This window comes from Solanum verrucosum, unplaced genomic scaffold (genome assembly GCF_900185275.1).
Source record: "Solanum verrucosum unplaced genomic scaffold, falcon-dt-bn FXZP01000060.1, whole genome shotgun sequence".
Classification (NCBI taxonomy): Eukaryota; Viridiplantae; Streptophyta; class Magnoliopsida; order Solanales; family Solanaceae; genus Solanum; species Solanum verrucosum.
Genome location: NW_026020129.1, coordinates 6,831,510 through 6,854,835, shown reverse-complemented (window position 1 = coordinate 6,854,835; position 23,326 = coordinate 6,831,510). Strand labels below are relative to the sequence as shown.

General features: G+C 29.4%; 1 protein-coding gene across 2 annotated transcripts in view; it reads right to left on the bottom strand.

The window, feature by feature from the left end:
* LOC125826403 (deSI-like protein At4g17486) overlaps positions 1 to 23,326 on the bottom strand; it is a 554,011-nt gene that overhangs the window by 318,408 nt on the left and 212,277 nt on the right. The window lies entirely within an intron of this gene.

Below are 23,326 nucleotides of genomic sequence, written 5' to 3'. Positions count from 1 at the left end.
ACTGTAAATAAAATAAAAAAAGGGCAAATGTTACGGTATGTAAATATTGTCTTAGGTTACTCAATAGGTCATGCAAATTAAATCATATTTATCGCTAGAATTAATGCTCCAAAAAGACTATAAATATGATTATTAAGTGTCGATGTACGCAGAAGGTTTTGTAAGGGGTGTCACGTTTTAAAATAACTAACTAAATAATAATAATAATAATATATTTATATATATATATATATATATATATATATATATATATCATTGAACTGAAAATTTTACTTAAGAAACATACAAAGTGAAGTTGTTGGGATTCAAACTCACAAAGTCTAACAAACAATCAAGGCGCCAAACCACCTGAACTATGCTCCTATTTATGTTAATCAGTGTCACTCAATTACATTTAACCAATTTTCTGATTTTGTTTTTCAATTCGGATTTAATAAAAATTTCTGATCAAGCAGTGTCCCGTGACACCCAGTGACAGAGTTAGAATTTTAATAAGGGGTTCAAAATCTGAAGAAGAACTAATCGAAGGGGTTCAACATTTATTATATATACCTAAAAAATAATTTTAACCATATATAAATAATAATATTTTTCGCCGAAGGAATCATATTCTACACTTAATCATATTTTGGAGAAGTTTGCATTGGTCAAAATTGAGCTAGTAGCTTATTAAAAACACCATGCAGAAGTTTAGTAGGTTGAGCGTACCACCATGCTGAGAAGGTCTGTCGCGCCACCTTGGGGTCCAAGACGGTGCATTTTTATGATTCGGCTACAATTTGGTTAAGCTCGAAAACTTTTAATGTAGGAAAGTTAGAAGCCGTTAGATTATGTTTTATGTCACTCAAAAAGTTGAAAAGTATTACTCGAAAGGCGTGTTTGGTAAGAAGGAAATTTTTTTTCCTAAAAAATGTTTTCTTGGAAAATAAGTGAATTTCTAACTTATTTTCTCATGTTTGATTGGTGGGTAGAATAATAAATATATTTTATTTTTGGCTGGAGACTAGAAAATACTCTTTAGAAAATAATTTTTGATCCAGTGACATAAAAATTGAAATTATAAAAATTCTAATTACTTTTCAAAAATATTTTTTTAAAAAAAAAAATTGACGGGGGTGGTTGTTGGGAATGATTGGAGTGGGGTGGTGTGAAAGTTAAAATTTTTTTAAAATCTGAAATATTTTTCAAAAGCAATTTTTTTAAATTTTTTTTTGATGGGCTGGCAAGGGTGGGGATGGCCGCTGGTGTGGAGGGGGGGGGGGGGTACGGGGTGACGTAAAAAATAAAATAAAAAATTAAAATCTGAAATATTTTTCAAAATAATGTTTTAAAAATTTGTTTTTTTTTGACGGGGTGGCCTGAATGGGGTATCGGAGGTGGGGTTGGGGGCGGGGGTGTAAAAAAATTTAAATTTGAAATATTTTTTTAAAACATTTTTTTGTTTTTAAGAAATTTTTTGTTATTTGTCACTTACTTACTTTTGACATATCAAGAAAAGAAAATAATTTTTTTCATGTTTTACCCTCAACATTAAATACTTATTCTCTAAATTAACGTCCAAAACCTAATAGTAAACATCATTTAATTGGAATAGTTTGATAATATATCTATAGCAATAATTATTTTTCATAATGGATACATCAAATCAAACGATGATAGATAAAATGAATGGCGAGAGTATATAATTACCCTGAGTTAAGTAAGCAAATCTGAACCATCCAATTTCTAATGGACACGTGTAACAAATCTAACCTACAAATGGAGGAAATGGAGGGATTGACATTTGACTGATGGAGACGTGTATGAACTATGAAATAGTATCTCGTAAAGGACTCAACTGATAAAAATAGCTGAAAACGAAAAGTCAATTTTTCTTTTAAGGAAACTTCCTGCTGATTTCAATTTTAGCTACACCAAACCAACTCCTACCGTTTAAATGATTTGCCACGATATTTTAAAAAATAAATAAATAAATTAATATTATAATTCTAAATTAAAGTTAAAACAAATATATCAAATGTCATTAAATTTTGTAACTTAAACAGAAATGACACCTTATTATTTATGCATAATAAAGTTGAAGGATTCACACTGCAGCTGAAAGTGACAACTAAAATGGTCGCCCATTTTAGACATGCAATCCAGCCTTAGGGTGTGTTTGGTATGAAGGAAAATGTTTTTCTATAAAATGTTTTCCTGGAAAATAAGTTGATTTTTGACATATTTTCTCATGTTTGGCTGATGAGTAGAAAATATTTTCCAAAAAAGATTTTTAGTGTTTGATTTATGAATAAAAAATATTTTTGAGAAATATCTTTTATTTTTATTAGAGTAGAAAATAATTTTTGAAATTGAAAATATTTTTTAAAAACAAACTTAAATTTTTTTTGGGGGTGGGGTGGTAGGGGGTGGGTGAGGGGGGCGGTCGAGGGTAGGGATGAAAAATTGAAATTTTGAAGTTAAAAATATTTTTTAAAACCGAACTTAAAATTTATTTTTGGGGATGGGAGCTGGGTGGGGGGGGGGTCGAGGGTTGGGGTGAAAAAATAAAATTTTGAAATTGAAATTTTTTTTTAAAAACAAACTTAAATTTTTTTGGGGGGTGGGGGGTGATGGTAGGGGGTGGGTGGGAATGGGTAGGGGTGAAAAAAAATGAAATTTTGAAATTGAAAATATTTTTGAAAAACAAACTTGAAATTATTTTTTGGGGTGGTGGGGAAGAAGGGCTGGTAGGGGGGTGGGTGGGTAGGGGTGAAAAAATGAAATTTTGAAATTGAAAATATTTTTTAAAAACAAACTTAAAAATATTTTTTTGAGGGGGAGGGGGGTGGGTAGGTGGGGGGTCACAAGGGTAGGGGTGAAAAAATGAAATTTTGAAATTGAAAATATTTTTTAAAAACAAACTTAAATTTTATTTTATTTTTTTGGGGGGGAGGGGGTGGGGGAGTGGGTAGGAGGTGGGTGGGAGGAGTGGTCAAGGGTATGGTGAAAAAATGAAATGAAATTTTGAAGTTGAAAATATTTTTTAAAAACGAACTTAGATTTTTTTTTTTGGCGGGGAGGGGGGGGGTCGAGGGTAGGGTGAAAAAAAATGAAATTTTGAAGTTGAAAATATTTTTTAAAAACAAACTTAATTTTTTTTTGGGTAGGGGTGGCGAGTAGGGGGTGCGTGGGTCGGGGGGGTCGAGTGTAGGGGTGAAAAAATAATTTTTTGAAGTTGAAAATATTTTTTAAAAACAAACTCAATTTTTTTTTGGAGGGAGAGGGTGGCCAGGGGGTGGGTGATCGATGATGGGGATGAAAAAATAAAAATTTGAAGTTGAAAATATTTTTTTAAAATAAACTTAACCTTTTTTTCTTTTTGAAGGGAGTTGGGGGGCTGATAGGGGGTAGATTTGGGGGGGGGGGGGGCGAGCGTAGTTGATTGGGGGTAAAAAAATAAAAAATTAAAATTAGAAATATCTTTTAAAAATAAATTTTAATATTTTTTTGGGAGGGGGTGGGGGTAGGGGAGAGGGTGGGGTAAAAAAATTGAATTTAAAAACAAGCTTTAAATTATTATTTTTTTTGAAGGGGGTGGTTGGGGGGCTGGTTTGAGAATAGGGACAAAATAAATTGATTTTTTCAACAAAAAAGTAATTGTAATTTGAAATTGAAAGAGAGTTTTGGAAAATGTTTTCCTTAAGTTTTGAAGGGAAGTCATTTTCCTTAAATTTGAGGAAAATGAGTTGATTTGGAAAACATTTTCCAAAACATTTAACCCAACCAAACATGAGAAAATTGGAAAATATTTTCCGTAAAATATTTTCCTTCGTACTAAACACACCCTTAATGTGAAGCAAGTAAGGCAAAGGCTTTAGGCCCTTATTTTTGGGGCCACATTCTTTAGTAAAAGCAATAGATTTATAAATTATCTCAATTTAATAATAATAATCTCTTTTTCACCACATTCATCTTTTTTCATATTGATTGAGCAAGGATAAAGGTGGAACTAATAATTCTTTCTGTTTTTATTTATATAATATAATGGGTAAATTATTTTGGATCAATTATTTTTAGTAAGCACGATAATTAAAGTGAACAGAAAGGAGTAGCAAAAAGGTGGTTCCGTGCCAGATTGAGAAACTTGCACAACCTTTTACTTTCTTCCAAATTTATTCTCCTTTTCTCTATCCAGTATCCACGTTCCTCGTCCAAAATAAATTTAAAAAGTTCTCTACCATTGAAACTTTTATCCTTCCACTGTCCCATGAAATCTAAAAACAAAGAACAAAAATATATTATTTTCCTTCTAAACTCAGAACAAAAGGATTCTGAGTTTCCAAAACTTTATAATAGTTTTAAAATAATATTATAATAATACCTTTGTTAAAAATTAATTAGTATAAATAGGGTGTTCATATTTATTAAAAAAAAAATATATCATATAAATTGAGACCGAGAAAATAATCATATAGCATGTGCCTTCTATATATTTTCATTATCTTACAACTACAATAAAATATCAAGTAAAATTGCATAAGTAGAGTTTGAGAAGGATAGAGTGTGCACAGACCTTATCTTCGTGAAGAGTCTGTTTTCAAAAAACCCTAGTGTAATCATTTAAAATTTATTAAATAATTTAAATTATATTAAATTCATAAATATGTTAGTCCAAATAAATATTATGGAATAATATAATTGATTTAATTATTTAAATTCAATAAGTACTTTCTAAAAGGCTATTTAATGAAAATGCTTTTAAAAATAAATAGTTTTCAGCCGTTAAGCCGAACAAGATTTGAGAATCCGTTTTGTCATGAGAAGTTTTCATTTTTTATTACTACTTTATTTTAAAATTAGTGTTTTATCATGAAAATTTAAAATTCTATTTTTCACTTGTAACGATTCCGAACTCTCAACACAATTTCTAAGTATTATATAATCACTGATAGCCAAATTATAACGGCAACACTTCAATTGAAATAAAATAGAAAATACTAAAATATCAAGTAACTAAAAAGATTGGGGATGAGAAAGGATAGACAATTTCTTTCACAAGATGCATGAATTCTTTTATCTCTACTCAATCTGGATCCCAAGCAAATTTATTGTTGACTTGGTAGGTTAGCGCCAGCTGGGGGCGAATTTACGTGGACAGGTGAGGGTGTCACGGGACCTAGTAATCTCGGAAGAAACGTTTTATATATATATATATATATATATATATATATAATAATTCAAGATATATTACTTTTGCCACCCAATAACTGGAATGCGGAACAACTCAATTGGCAAAGGAGACGGTCTGCCACACAGCCACCGCGGGTTTGAACCTCGCTGCCAACCCCTATTTTTTTGCTTGCTCCTTTTTTTCTTTTCTTTTCTTTTTTGTCATTTTCATTAGTGTGTAAAGGGCTTAATTATTTTTCTTCATTCATTCTTATTTATTTACTATTCTTTATTAATTCAAATTGACTCCTTTTCATAATTAATTTTTAGTTTTTTTTTACTTTCTCTTGCACTAATTATTAATATCTTGATATGAGTGTTACACGTTTATTTTTTATCAATTAATGAGTATTGAATTATGACCGTCAAATAAATATTATTAAGAATATATTTAAATAGTAGTTTTTAAAAAATATAAGTTTTAAAAATGACGAACATTATTATTAGAGTTTTTTAAAAATTTAAAGGTTCTTTCGATCTTCACCGACGTTCCTGCTAAGTAAGATGACTAGGCTGAAACTACAATTTTTATTCTTTCCCTACTATATATCTCCAACAACACATAAAGTCCATGAAATATGAATATATTATGTTAATACTATTAGATGGTTTATACAAGCTCAAATTTTAATATGAAAAATCTTTTTTTTTTCTCAAAGTTTCAGCGAATAAGACATCTTATTTAAAAAAGGAAATAAAAATTGAATTGTTTAGTTATCTATAATCTCAGAATATCTAAAAGAAAATATTACTAACATGCATATTTGATCAATTTGTTTATAAAAATAAAAAAAGAACAATAACCCGAATTGTAACACAAAATTAAAGCAACCGATCCTTTTATCTTACTTGAACGATGTGCCACCTACGACCTTCAAATCCTAGATCCGCCTTTGGGTTAGCCCAAGAGCCAACAGCTTATCCAGACTCTGGGCTATCGGTGTTTACAACATCACTTTCAAACAAAACCATGATGAAGTATTCATTCTTGAATCAGTTGATGAATGTCACTTTCCAAAATTTCCTTTTGAATGCCACTAGATAGAGATAGTGTGCATAATCTAGCACTAGCAGAAATAGAACCATGTGCATATTCAATATTTTAACAAAAAAAATTTATCAAGACACTTCTTATTGAGCTATACGCAACTTCCATGAAGGTTCCTAATTGTGCATAAATTCCATATTCACACCTTCAAAAATTGAGTACAAGTGGTATATATATGAAGTGTGTAATAATAAATTTATGTTATGAGTTTCAAATTTGTCATTAAATTCAAAAAGATAAAAACTTATCGCAAATGATTAATCATATGTTTGAATAATATAAAGCTTTTGTTAATCATAATTGATATATTAACATGTATTTTTTTTTCTTAAATTATTTAATCACGATAAACTATATTGATTAATTAGTGCAATATATGCGAGTAAGTTTAAGTTTTTAGAAATCTCTAAACACTAACAAACATGTAGAGACAAATTTAAAATTTGAAATCTATAAATTTTTACTGACTTCAAATTAATATATACCGTAATAATCAGCATCATAACTAAATTTATAAATATATTATAATGATTGACATCATAGAGGCATTGCTTTGATCAACCATTGAATAGTTTTTTAAAGAGATAGAATTTAATTAGGAATAATTAGTAGATATGTTTTTTTGTTTGAAAAAATAAGTAATTTCTTAAAAATATGCCACAATTAAAAACATCATTTATTTATGAACAGTGAAAAAATGATTTAAAGGGCTTACTAAGAAATTCCTTGAAAGATCGGATGGAACCTTCCTTGTATTTCAGTTTGTTAATATTCCAAATAGCATATGACCATATATAATTTAAAGGGTTAATTACATTTAATATTCTTATACTATGACTCAATTAATTCATAGCTAAGTATATAATAACATAATTATACGTACGCTCCTTGTGAGGTTTATTCATAACTAAGTATATTAAAACGTAAATAAAAAAGCTATAATATTTTTTTTATTTTAAAATAAATTGATTTTTTTTTCATTTTTTAGTTAAAAGGTATTAAAAAGGATAAAAAAATAAAATAACATAATTAAAATATTATTCTGGCCAAAATGTTTTTTCCAAAAATAAAAAACATTCAGTCGCTCCTTACAATAAAAAGAGAGATAAATTCAGTGTATTATTTTAAGTGGGTTTAAGTAGTACTATTATCGTTGCTGAATTTCAGTGCCAGTTTAACTCATACTATTGCTAGATCTTATTCTTAGTAGGTGAACTTTTTTGTGTGATTAATTTATGAATGTGAGTGTGTATTATAATTAACCTACCTAATTCTATTTGATGACAAGTTCAAAATGTAGTTTTCTATTTCACAAACTCAGCAAATACAAAACTGATCTATTGCGAACAAAAAGTGCAAATCACAAAATATTGGATATATATTTGGGGTTTAGTGAAGAAAATTAAATTGCATATAGATTTAAGTTATCGATTTAGCGCACTCCAGTGTCGGCTCTATGCTTTGATAATTAAGGCATATGCCTTTGCCCCCAATTTTAGGGGCCTCAAATTTTACCAAGAATAAAGTATGTGTTATTTTTTTATTATAAAAAAATAATTATTTATAATAAAAAGTATTTAAAAAAATTATATTACCTTTTTCTCTTTACCCCATTATGTTTTAACTCTTAGTTATAATTCATATAATGATTGTCTTAGTGAAATAAAAGAAATTCAATGTTGAATTGATAAAATCATATCTGAAACTAATAATTGAAAAAGAATTTCAAAGAAGTCATTTATAAAAAAAATACTAAGTAATAATTTGCATTTGAAAAGTGTAAGAAAGATAAATTTTAAATAGACACATATGAAGTTTGTTTAAATTTTAGGCCTTCCATTGAAATTTCGCTTTAGGCCTTCGATTACGTTGAGCCGCCCCTGGCGCATTCACAAATCAAAAATTGATAAAATGAATCACTAATATATAAAATCGAATCGAATCGGCCAATATATATTTCTCGACAATAACAACTTAACATCACTATAAATAAAGAGTTTTGGGTTCGTATAAGTGTATCTTTTGTGTATATATACTGCTATGTAGGGCTGTTCATGATTATGATTAAAAAAAGGTAGATCGAACCGCAATCTGAATCAAACCGATTAAATATATGTTATTTGATTTTAAATTTTAAAAACCGATGCTATTTGATTTAATTTAATTTTGGTTATACTAAAAATAATCCGTAAAAACAACCAAATCAATAAATTATATATATAAACGGAAGTTATTTAATTTTACCATTTTATTAAGTTCAATATTTAAATTTTAGCCCTATATTACAGCCCCAAATCAAGTTCATCAAAAATCAAAATCATTACCAACCCTACCTCAAGATAAACACAAGTTCATCAAAACAAGGAAAAGGGTTGTTTGCAAAGAAAAGAGGATTCGTCTTACATGGGGATTTGGAGAGAACTTTATAAAGCTGCACAATAACTCAATCCAAACATCATTAACCAATTGTAATTATGGGGTCCACATGGTACAATTTGTCTTTGGCTAAGTGGTGTCATGAATAGAAAGATCTACATGGTTCAATTTGTCTTCTTCTATTAATGAGTGTCAATGGTTATAGTAAGAAAATAAAAAAATAATTATGAGGCCTGCGGATTTGGAGAGAACTTTATGAAGCTGCACAATAAGTAAATCCAAACATCATTAACCAATTGTAATTATGGGGGTCCACATGGTACAATTTGTCTTTGGCTAAGTGGTGTCATGAATAGAAATATCTACATGGTTCAATTTGTTTTCTATTAATGAGTGTCAATGGTTATAGTAAGAAAATAAAAAAATAATTATGAGGCCTGCGGATTTGGAGAGAACTTTATGAAGCTGCACAATAAGTAAATCCAAACATCATTAACTAATTGTAATTATGGGGTCCACATGGTACAATTTGTCTCTGGCTAAGTGGTGTCATGAATAGATAGGTCTACGTAGGCAAAGTGATGTCATGAATAGAATGATATACATGGTACAATTTGTCTTTAGCAATTGTGGAGGCCGGATTCTCATGAATGAGTGTCAATGGTTATAGTAAAAAAAATAAAAAAATAATTATGAGGCTAACAAGGCTTGAACACACAATTTCATAAGAAATTTTTGTAACATCTTAATCATTAGATTAAACTTTTCACTTGTGTCAAGAGGTGTCGAGACTTATATATATATATAAAATCAAAATTTAATCTCTATATACAATGGATGTCGCTCGACAACCCTCGGCCAAGGGTGGGTCCACCCCTACTCTTTGGCAAAGTGGTGTCATGAATAGAAAGATCCACAAACAATTAAATTAGACTTTGTAGGTTCTCTCTCTATATATATAGAATATCCCGACACCTTAATTATTCCAAGTGTTGTTTCAAACTTTGCTTCTTTAATGGCGGAGGCTATAAGTAGAACAAGTCGGAGCAGTCATTGCCATAATGGTCAGATCAATTTCACAAGTATTACCATTATTAGTTATTCTCCTCACCAACACCAATCCCCTTCTTCTTCTTCTTCTTCTTCTTCTTCTTCTTCTCAGTATCGAAACATGATACTAATCTCTTTCATTTTCCCAGCTATGGTTGAGCTTCTCCAACTCAAGTACCAAACAAGTAATACGTCCCCCTTTGAAATCCACCCTATTAAAATGTATTTGTCCATCGCGAGTTTCCTCATCTACTCTTTCGCCTACGATGCTCAGCTCAAATACATTTCAACAACTAATTGTTCAAACTATGCTAAAATGGTTGGGTCTGTATTTGGTTCTCTCACATTGGCATCTTACTCATCTCTTCTTTACCCTCCATTTTCCTTCTTTTTCTACTCAGCCTCTATCTTATACTCTGCAACTCACTTGCTAAACAAAACACTAAGGTTGCTTTATCAGAAGTTGGTGAATTATTTTAATGAACCAATAACAACAATAGTGTAATTCCTTCCACATATGAAATCTAGTGTATATGCAGATTGTCTTGTGGAGAAATAAATTGTTTATTCATACTTGTTTGATTTAGTAAACTGCTTTTCTATTACGCACCTGAATGTTTTGTAATTTGTTAGTATTTGGCTTGTATACTTTTCAAATGATTGGGGACTTGTGGTTCAGCTACATTTTGGACTGACAGAATCTAAGTCCACATGAGTTGGGTCTGCCCATTATTTTAATACTACATTGTACTTCTGTTTTTGGATATCTCAATTTATGGATAATTTGTTCATAGAATTTTATATTCAGACACGAAAAATAAAGTTTATTGCTACTCTCTTTGTTCATGTTACACTATTTGACTTGACACAATACTTAATAAAATAAATAAGACTTTTGAAATGTGTTATAAAATCATTTACATATTGATTTATTAATTATCAATTTATCGGTTGATTATTAGTATAACACTGAGATTTGACACGAAAAAAATCATTGAAACAGACTTAAAAAGAAGGGGACAAACCAGAGGCATATCTAGGGGGGAGTCACGGCTTCATGTCAATTCATGTTCCCCTCCCGAGATCATATATATTAGTGTTATATCGGTTGACCCTGGTTAGATCGGCTAAAAAGTCGACGAAACCTAATTTTTAATTATTTTTAATTTTTAAAAGTGTTTGTCAAAATTAAAAGTAATTTAAAATAAGTTTAAAAAATACTTTAAAATAGTTAAAAACAAAAAATAGGTCACCCTTTATTTTTTTACTTAAAATTTATTTGTTAAGGCAGTCCAAATAGGAACACTCATCTCATCTGATCACATTGCTATTTAGTATTTACTCCGTTCACTTTTACTAATTACATTTTGATTTGACACATTTACATGATTATTTTATCATAATATTACTATTAATTGATGTTTAATATTAATTAGGTCTTAAAATATAATTAATGGAATAAGTAATTAATGTTAACGGTATACATCGACTTTACTACTATAGTGTGGAAGTAGAAAGATTGTTTCTGAAATACCATCAACTTACATAACACACATCAAAATAGTCCAAAGAAAAATACGCAAGTAAAGAAATACATAGTAAATATTAAAGAAAACATTACATATCATTCAAAAATACAAAAACAGTAATAATAACCAACAAATGTGATAACTTAATAAGCATAATACATCAGGAATAACAAAAAAAATAATTAATATTTAGGAAGGGAGGGAGTACAGTTTAAAGGGCTTATCAAGAGCTTCCTTCGAGGAAGGATCGGACGGGGAAAGGGAACCTTCTTTCCATTTTCGTAACAAAGTGAGATTTAATAAAAAAAAATTAAGGACCAAAAGTTTGCTTTGCTTCCTAATGTCTCAATGAATATTTATTCACCTTATTATATAATTAAAAGAATCATACAGCAAACTTACCTATTCCCAATAAACTTTTCATAGGAGACTTGGTAAAAACTCTCCGAACAATATGAGACTACTCACGTACAGGATCAATACCAAGTGTTTAATAACGTTTATTTTAAACATCACCACATTTTCTTTCAATTGAATTCATATAAAATTGATCAACTATTTTTTTTTCTTGGAGATTGATGTGTACAATTAAAGATGATATTATTTATGTAGTTAATTTAATTACTTTATAAACGAGTGAGAACAAATATAAAAAACACAAAATTTAAATTGAAAGTATTTAATTAGAACATTTTATTAAGAGTTGAGATGTTCAATTGAAATAAGGCTTAAATTTGAATCAAAAGAAACAGTATGAATATTTTTGGATCAAACTATTAATGACACAAATATTTTTATATTAAATTATCAACGGAAGACATTTTGTTCAATTTTTGGAATATTGTTTCTGTTTGTCTTTTTAGTTCTTATAGAAATTTATTTTAATAAATTAAATTTTGAATAAAGAATCTTCAGTTCCACACAAAAGCATAGTGATGGAAAGAAATATATTGATTAGGAGTATTGACTTTTAAGAAATAATAAATACTAGGGGTAATATTACTATTTTATCCTTTAACTTTATTAAATTTAATACTTTGAAAAATGTATTAAATAATACTAATATCTGATAGCAAGGGTAAAATAGACATAAAAAATAAATTATCTCTTGATAATCTAAATTGAACAAGTATTGTTGGAAAATTATTTTTAGTATAGCGAACTACTATTGTTGGATGGAGGGAATAATAGAAAGAAATAGAAATATGCATACTCAACTTCCCTGAAGGTTCCTAGCATAAATTCCGAGTAGTAGTTGTACATATGAACTGTGCAAGAATAAATTCATATAATGATTTTCAAATTGGTCACTAAATTCGAAAGGTAAAAGCAAATGATTAATATATATTCATAATTGATTAATATGTATTATACTTTATCAAATTATTTAATCATGATAAATTATATTAATTATTGCAATATATACGAGTAAGTTTAACCTTTTAGAAATCTCTAAACACTAGTAAAACTGTAAAACATTTGTAGAGGTAAATTTAAAATTGATAAATTTCTACAATGAAATCAAAAATATATTTAATAATAATTGACATCATAGTTAAATTTATAAATATTCAACAATAATGACATTAAATTAATGTATTTATAAATATACCATAATAATTGGCATCATATATAATTATAGATCACCCCTAGCTATTTGATACTTTTTTGAAAAACAATAATAAAAAATCCAGTAGCACTGGAGGTGTTCTATATCATAACAAAAGTTTAAATCCAACACATAAATAGTAACTATCCATCAAAAAATGGGCTAACAACACAAAAACCAACTTATTGCCCATTAGCACTACAGCAAGAACAGAAGCCTAACTATCTAAATAAAGAATATCTTAACAAGTTTAAGAAATTTACTAGTGTATGTATTAAACCAAGTAGAAACACTTGCTATCAAAATAACTTCAGCATAATAGCAAACACTATTTTGTTACTATTACTAGATGAAGAACGCTGTGCTGCCTACGGTCCAACATTTTCATACTATTAAATCCAATATTATCTTTTCTTAATTGAAATTCTATGTTGCACTCGATAGGAATTTGAATACTTGCGTATATCAATTTTATTTTTTTTTAAATTTCAGATTATATCACACAATATTTTTTAAAGAGAAGTATTGAAGACAATCCTAAATTCAACGCGAATTATTAGTTTCATTCTTGTATTATTGACAATCTTAAAAATACTCATTTATTTGACTAACTAAACTTAAATACACCCGATCTTGCAACACAATTTTCTCACTTGGAATTTGTATTTTCTTTAAAAAGTGTAAGTTACAATTTTAATGTCCTTTTTTCTCTCTCTAACAAAATGTATATTATTATATAATTAATGTTAAACCCCAAATAGAGTTCACCAATTAATTAATTGAACGAAATTTTGGCTAAAAATGAGTAATGATAACTCAAAATATTTTTATTCTGAAAAAAAACTTAACTTCATAGGTAGATGATAATAACCAAACAAAAAATTTAATTTCTTCCAATATAACAAAAATAATTTTTAATGGCAATAAATATACACATTAATAAAGAGTGCTATAGCTTTAACCGACATTAATTAATTGTAATTAGATCCAATTTTGCAATAGGTTTTAAGGACACTTACCAAGAATGCTAATTATCACTAAAAATATATATTTAATAATAATTAAATTATTATCGCTAATTAAATATTGCTAAAAATTATTTTTGATATAGTGTCCATACGTTTTTATTTATGTTAATAAAAAAATAGTACATACAACTAAACAATGTTTATTTAGATAAATAAATAATGATAAAGTTGAAAGAAATGATAATGTATGTTGAGGAAAGAAGTGGCAACTGGCGAGTAAATTATCCAAAGAGTGAGGCTACTGGCCCACACAACTCACAAGGGTAGCTTTTTCATTATCACTTTAATAAATCGTACTCCCCCGTCCTATTTTATGAGACAATATTTGATCGGGCATAGAGTTTAAGAAATAAATAAAGACTTTGAAATGTTTATCAAATTGTCCCTTCAAAAAATAGTCATATTAAAAAGTAGACTCACTTTTCTCTCTCCTCATTAATGTATGATTAAGTGGGATCAACAAGGGTAAAAGAGGAATTGTACATTTAAATACTTACCATATAAGAAAGTGTGAGATTCTTTTTAGGACTGACCAAGAAGGAAATGGTGCCACATAAAATGGGACGGAGGGAGTAATAAATAATGGCTAAAACGTCTGACAAAATATAATAACCAAAATAACTAAAATACCCTTCAAAATGCCAAGCAGGCATGTTGACATATTTTCACTACTCTTCTAATATAGTAGAAAAGAAAAGAAAAATAAAAAAGAAAAAGAGTGCACGTGCTTGCGAACACTATTTTGTTACTACTAGGAGTATTAAAAAGAGTGCACGTGCTTGCAAACACTTTAGGGTCCCCAAACAAGACACTTAATTTGTTTTTTGAGCAATATTTGGGTGGGAAATGAAGAAAAAGATCCAAAAACACTTAATTTAAATTAAACGATCCTGTTGACCCTTTGCGAGCCTTTTTTTTTGTTTCTCATCCGATGTTTAATATCTACATTGATTTTGCGGCTCTTCTATAAATATATATGGAGAATATATGCACAAAAATTAAAACCAAAGGCTTTGCCAAAAACACTTATTGCAATAATATATCAGTGTTGTTGCTCCTTCAATTTAAAGAGAAAAAACATATCCCGATAACTTAATTACTATCAAGTGTTTTGTGAAACGTTGTTTCTTTAATGGCGATTGCTATAAGTCGCAGAAGTTATGTCCATGGACGAAACTCCATTAATGGGCAGATCAATATCACCATCATTAATTATTTTCCTCACCAAGAGCACTACACCTTCATATCCCCTTCTTCTTATTATCAACGCAGAAACATAATAATCACTTTCATTTTCCCAGCTATGGTTGAGCTTCTCCAACTCAAGTACCAAACAAGTAATACGTCCCCCTTTGAAATCCACCCTATTAAAATGTATTTGGCAATCGTGAGTTTCCTAATATATTCTTTTGCGTACGATGCTCAGATCAAAAACATTTCAACAACTAATTGTTCAAACAATGCTAAAATGGTTGGAGATATATATGGTTCTCTCGCATTGGCATCTTACTCATCTCTTCTTTACCCTCCATTTTCCTTCTTTTTCTACTCACTCTCTATCTTATACTCTGCAACTCAGTTACTAAACCAAACACTACTCCACGAAAGACTAACGATGATTTATCATAAGTTCGTCAATTATTTTAATGAACCAATAACAACAATAGTGTAATTCCACCTATGAAATCTGATAAGGATGATCTTTTATCTCCGATGAACAAATGGATGGTCTAACTGATTTAATAACTCTTGGTGGGTGCTTTAGGCTCTTTTGGTGTTGCTTAGCCTAAGTTCGAATTTCACTTTGAACATGTTTTTTTTTTTTATCGCCTACTTTCAAAGCATCCACACCCTTAAAATCCTAGATCCTGATCTTTGACCTCAAAATGGATCGAGGGAATAAAATACAATGTAATGTCAGTGCACACAATTAAGAGTTTTAAGTTGGGTAAAATAAAGATTTATCTAATTAAGTCCCTTGTAAAATAATTATATATAAATTTTTAATTAGCTATTTTGTTTGGTTGTTTGTTTTTACATTTTCAGGTATGGGTGATATTGTAATTTGTCATTTTACTAGTAATAACTGTTGCTATAATATTTTTAATTTTCTAAAGCATTGTGTATTGAATCCAACTTGTTAATAGAACTTCACGGGAAACATATATGAGTGGAGTAACTATTGGGTATTGACGCATTTCTTTACATTATTATGACAATTTTTTTTTTCACGTTCAATATCTATATTAGTGCTTAATTAAATACAGTTAGACTAAGGAAGCCTACTATATTTCATCATTAACTATTTATGAAATTTTTACTATATATATCCCAAGTTAAAAAAGTGATGCATATATATCTTTATCTACTAACAAATTAAGTATACATATTACATACCCTTGTCATCTTGTTTAATTAACATACTGAATTTTAAAAATCTTAAATATGATTTTTAAATTTCAAAAATACCACGTAGCTTAAAAAATTACCTCATTTATTTTTTATGCATCCGAATCCAATCCAATTAAAAAAAAAATCATCTATTCAAATCCGATTCTAACCTATTTTATGACTGATTAGAAGAGGAATTGATTTTTTTCGTTTGGATCAGATCTAGAAGTGTAAAAAAGGAGTGAGATAATTTTAAAAAGTCACATGACATTTTTGAAATTAAATAATCAATATTATAATTTTTTCCCAATTAAGTAAATGTAGATATGTCGATGAAAATGGTGTGCATGCATCATTTTTTAGACGACACGAATATATATGTATCTTTTTTTTAACTAGAAATATATTTGCTCTAAATCATAAAATTGAAGGGTGTATTTACCCCCTTTTCCCTTTATTAGTGATAAATTTTATTTACCCGATTTTTTTTCATATCATTCATATATTTATCTTCTCAATTTTTATTGTTAAAATATACAGATATTTGTATGAGAACATTTGCATGAAAATTCAGTTCTCATGCAAATATACTACTGAAATACATTATAATAAGATCACATTAAACATACAAAAAGAGTATATATATGGGAAAACATACCAGTCATCTAATTTTGGCAGATCAATTTTTTTAGGGGAAAATATACATTTTAGTATATATATGGGAAAATTCATGGAGTAGAAAATATCAAATCATAATTACCAGGTATAGCTAATGTTTAAAATAATTTTCAATTGAGGTAGTTTTTAAAAGTCACGTGACATATTTGAAATTAAATAACTAGTAGTATATTTTTTTCAATTAAGCAAATATAGAAATGTCGATAAAAAGAGTGAATATGCATCATTTGTTAGAGATATTTATATATATACCATATTTTTTAATTAGAGATATATCTACTCGAAATCGCAAAGTTGAAAGGTATATTTTATCCCTTTTGATAAATTTTATTTACCCAAATTTTTAATATGATCTATTCATCTTCTCAATTTTTATTGTAAAAATACATAAATATTTGTATGAGAACATTTGCATGAAAATTCAGGTTTGATACAAATATACTACTGAATACATTATAATAAGATCACTTCAAACATACAAAAAGATACTACTATGTTTACACGTGCGAAAGTTCAAAAGCTCGTTCTTAATTAAGCTTGAGAGTGATGATTTTTACACCTGCTAAGACTTTTCTAATCATCAAAGTAAGTTCATTAATCCTTTGATCTCTTACTCATTACTTCATTAATTTTTATGTAATTTTTGATGGAGATATCCTAGAATGACTAGACTCAAGGATCATGAAATGATGGGGATTTTGTATGAATAGCCCTAAAAGGGTGTGTTTGTGTAATTTTAGGTTGTTTAACTTCATTTTCTTTTGTGTAAATTCTTCCCTCTAATGTGGATTATAAAAAAGAAACTTGAGAAATTTTATGGGTGACAATTTCTAACTTGAGAATTTAAACCATAAACAAAATAAAATCAATCGAGTTGAGCTCTAAAGCCTGGAACTATTAAATGAAGATTAAATATGAGATTCTCATGTGTTGTAGACCATAAATGAATTGAAACTTCAAGAAAGTTAAAATTGTGATGAAATCACTTGCATTAGACTCTTTTTTTTTTTTTTATTGAGGTAGGTTATAATTAATTGGAGTTAAACTTTACTTAAATTCATGTATACATTTGAGCTAATTGCTTGTTGATTTGGTCTTCAAACATATTCAATTTGAAAATATGATATGGGTGGATAGACATATCACATTTACACAGACTATATTTTATAAACATAAATGAATAAATTTTTAAAAAAGCCACGTGGCTATCAAAGGATGCAATTCTGCAAATGTTTAAGATTATGGGACCCCAACAAAAGGATGTTTGTCATACCTAAAAAGCACTGAAGATATGCAAATGGGTCCAATTTGTAGAATTCAGTTGATAATAGTACTTGGTATCCTATGAGTGCTCTATAAGTTTTATTACTCTATAAGAGTACCTAGGGTCAATGAGGCTATTTTAGAATTTACCAAACTTCCAATTCGTGGTCAAATTAAACTGCAGTTTGCATACTATTTTCCTTTTCATTAACGGCCACGTGGAGCTGAGAAAAGGTTCTAACTAATTTGCTTTCAATTAATTATATTCCCTCTATTTTAGTATTAATTGAATTTTTGAGGTTTTTTAATTATTAAAAATAATTAAGTTATTCAAAGTTTAAATGAATATTTAATTTTTTTTTATACATTTATCCTTTTTTATATAGAATTTAAATATTTTTTAGAAGATAAATTGCACAATTTATCAAGTTATATTTATGATTTTATAAAAGACAATAATAGAAATATGGTTTAAATTATGTTCTCAATTTTTTTTCCTAATAAGTGTGCATTGCCTCACAAATTCAGTTAATATGAAATAGAGAGAGTCATAAATAATATTATAAATTACAATAATTAACAACTTAAAATATTAATTAAATTTTTTTGATTAACTCACAAAATTTCACTTATGTCATACAAATTGGGACATATGAATAACATATATTATTTTAAAATTACATTAAAAGTATTATAAGTCACAATATTTAACGATTTAAAATATTTTAAAATCGGACAAAAAAATCAATTGACTCTTCTAATTTATACATGTCACATAAATTGAAACAGATGAAATAACAAGCATCGATCTTTATGTCTAGTGTAGAGTATAAACTAAAATGTGCATAGGTAGCCAATATTTTAACAAAAAAAAAATCACATTTCTTCGGACACAACTTCCATGAAGGTTCCTAATGTTAGAAAATAGTATAGACAACGGAAGCATTCCAGAATTATACATCTTGTATGAATATAGACAACAATCACAAATACGTATTACATACAAAGTATGCTGAAAATTAACTTAGGATTACCTCTTGAAGCGTGTGAAGATATCTTGAAGCAAATTCGACTCCAGCTCTACGATCTTCTACAATGATCCCAATTAACAATTGAACTCTCTCAATATTTGGGTGGGCAAGTATCGTATAGAATACTGTCTCCTTTCTAGGTTAGAAGAATCCCTACTTATTAAGAGATGTCTCCTAGTCCAAAGAGGAGAAGAAAGTATAAATCCTTTTTCTTCAAGAAAACCCAAAACTCACGTTTCTTTCTTGGAAGAAAATATACACGTTACTTTTCCTTATTCTATTAGAAAATAGGATTCTGAGTTCTGGTTAAATTGGGCACTAGAGGAACCACAAAATTTATTACTGAGGCTTTCTATTATGGAAATAATTCCAAATAATTAATTTGAATTATTCTTTACCATAATAAATTACAAATCATTCCACTAAAAATTCGTAATTGCACTCCTCTATTTATATTTCGAAATTCACCATTAAACACTTATGTAATTCCCCATGTTAAGATTACAGATACTAATCAATAAATTAAATTACTGACGAATTTAATTCAATGATTAATTTCCTTTAGAGCAACACTTAATTTAATTCATGTGTCAGATTCATAAATCTACTGGCCGGGTTTACACATGAAAACTTATAAGTTTCTCATAAAAAGTGTATCATCAATCTCTATACTGAGACATGGATTCCATCAATTAACTAATTATTTCACCAATATATCTTATTATCATCCAATCTACCAGGCATATTGACCCATCTCAGAATCTCACCTTTTAATAAATCAAAACGATAATTAATAAATACAGATCGTAATCGTTATATCAAGATTAAGAATATAAGTACATTTAACAGTTTAGAGAATATGTTTTTATCGGTCAGTACATCTATCTCTGCTCGGTATCGTTCAATACATACAAAATGCACTAGCACGAGAAGTTAGAACTATACCATTCTCATAATCAAGATAAATTACATTTAATCTAGTGCTACAATGTTTCTGATGGTTTTGTCCAAATTTCCATCTATGATTGTGAACTATAACTTTTAACTTTAAGAACCAATGATTTAATCTTCTGTGTATAAGCTTAAACTCTACACCAAATCATCTACTATATAAGTTAAGGACACATATATGACAAATTGATCTATTTAATGTAACACTGTATTGAATTAAATAAATAAATAAATAATTGTTCAACAAATAATACTATATCAAAACGCATGGTTAATAGTATATCCTAACAATCTCCCACTTAGACTCATAACCATGCACCTACAACTCTAACACCCATTCCTTCAACATGTCGATCAAAAGACTTTTGCGGTAAAGCTTTTGTGAAAGGGTATGTTAGGTTGTTCTCTGATGCAATCTTCGCTACCATCACATCTCCTCTCTGTACTATATCTCGAATCAAATGGTACTTTCGCTCAATGTGCTTTGCCTTCTTATGACTTTGTGGTTCCTTTGAATTTGCAACCGCTCCACTATTATCACAAACATTGTGAGTGATATTTCTATTGCAGGAACAACCGCTAAGTCTTTCAGAAAGTTTATGAGCCACACTGCCTCCTTAGCTGCCTCAGAGGCTGCTACATATTCGTCTTTCATGGTAGAATCAGCAACACAGGTTTGCTTGATGCTTCTCCAAACAATGACTCCACCTCCCAAAGTAAATACATTTCCTGAGGTTGACTTTCTAGAGTCCATATCAGACTGGAAATCTGAGTCTGTGTACCCTATGGGAACCAACTCATCTGAATAATAAACTAACATGTAATCCCTAGTCCTTTTTAGGTACTTAATTATATGCTTAACTGTTATCCAGTGTTCTCGTCCAAGATTAGACTGGTATCTGCTAACCATGCCTACGACAAAACATATATCAGGTCTAGTACATATCATCACATACATAAGACTTCCTACAGCTGACGCATAAGGAACTGTCTTCATGCTTTCTATTTCCTCATCTGTTTTAGGACATTGATCTTTAGATAGAGAAATTCCATGTCTAAAAGGAAGAAATCCTTTCTTGAAATCATGCATGCTAAACCTGGTAAGAATTATATCAATATAAAGAGATTGAGATAAACCTAACATCTTTTTCTTGCGATCACGTAGAACCTTAATCCCAAGGATGTGAGCAACTTCTCCCAAATCTTTCATATCAAAATTAGTGGACAACCATTCCTTAACTGAATTCATCAAGCCCACATTATTTCCTATGAGCAAGATATCATCTACATATAATACCAAAAATATCACTTTATCTCCATTCCACTTTTTGTACACACAAGACTCATCAAGACATTGCTCAAAACCAAAATCTTGACTGCATTGTAAAAGCAAGTATTCGATGCCCTAGAAGCTTGCTTTATTCCATAAATGAATCTTTTAAGCTTGCACAACATGTGTTCTTTTCCTTTTTCTATGAAACTGTCTGGTTGTCGCATAAATATACTTTCATCAAGACTTTCATTAAGGAAAGTTATCTTGACGTCCATTTGCCAAATTTCATAATCATAATGAGCAGGAATAGATAAGAGAATTCTAATAGACTTAAGCATGACTGCTGGCGAAAAAGTTTCTATTGGAGTACATGGACTCCATTCTTTATTTCATAGCAACGATTCATTTTTCTGCATCTTCTTCTTGTAGTGCTTCGTCATAATTCACAGGTTCGGTATTCGACTCTTCAGGGATTCTGCAAAAGTCTCTCCCAAGAGTGCATACCAAAGTGGTTTTCTTATCACTATCTCACTACGATGAGACACTACAGTTGCAGGAGTAGGTTCAGAGAAATTTGCATTATTATGATCTTGTGGTGGAACCACATCATTTGTAGGATCTTGAGTGTCCATGTTATCTTCAGCACCTTGCGGTGCAGAGATATCAACAACTTCTTCCTCTAATACAATCTGCTCATTATTACTCCCACTACCTTGATGCAATGAATTTTCAGGAACTTGCGCTTGTAGAATTATACGTTTATTAACATCTCTTCCACTACTACAATGCAATGGTATATTAACTCCAACATATGGGGTTTGAATTTGGTTTCCATTATTTTCAGTAGACTGATTTGTTGTCTCTTTGCTTAATTCCTGTAAAACTAGTTTACTTCTGGGATTATGGTTTGCTAAAAAATCCTTTTTCCAGAAACTTGGCATTGGTAGTCACAATGACCTTCTTTTCTTTAGGATTATAAAACATACCACCTTTAGTTCCTTTAGGGTATCCAATAAAAACACATACTTCTGTTTTATGTTCTAATTTTTCTGCCTTCCCATTAGCACATGTGCTGGACATCCCCAAACTCGAACATGTTTCAAACTAGGTTTGTGCCCAGTCCACAGTTCAATGGGTGTCAAAGGAACACATTTAGAAGGAACTAAGTTCATAATGTAATTTACAGTTTCTAACGCATATCCCCAAAACGAATAAGGCAAATCAAAGTAACTCATCATTGATCTAACCATTTCTAAAAAAGTTTTGTTTTTTCTTTCTGCTACACTATTCTGTTGTGGCGTTCTAGGTGCAGACAATTGAGAAGTAATTCCTTGTTCTGATAAGTAACTAATGAACTCATTAGAGAGGTATTCGCCACCACAATCAGATTGCAATGACTTGATATATTTTGCATGTCGTTTCTCCATTTCAACCTTAAACTCTTTGACTCTCTCATAGCATTCAGATTTACGGCGTAACAAATAAATATATCCATATTTTGAGTAGTCATCAATGAAAGTCATGAAGTACTCATACCCACCTCTCACTTGAATGTTCATCGGGCCACACAAATTAGAATGAATTAACTCTAGTTTATCATTGACTATGTTTCCTTTTGAGGGGAAAGGTCTCTTAGTCATTTTTCCTTCTAAACAAAATTCACATGTTGATAGTGCCTCCACTTTTAATGAATCTAGAGGTCCATCTCGAACCAACCTTGAAATCCTATCTAGATTTATATGACATAGACGCAAGTGCCATAGATAAGTCTCATTAAAATCAGAAGAATGCTTTCTTTTACTTGAAAGGTTAACATAATTAAGTTCTACGGTTTGTTGTAATTCTGGAGAGACATTAATAATTAAAAAACCATCAATCAATGTACCAG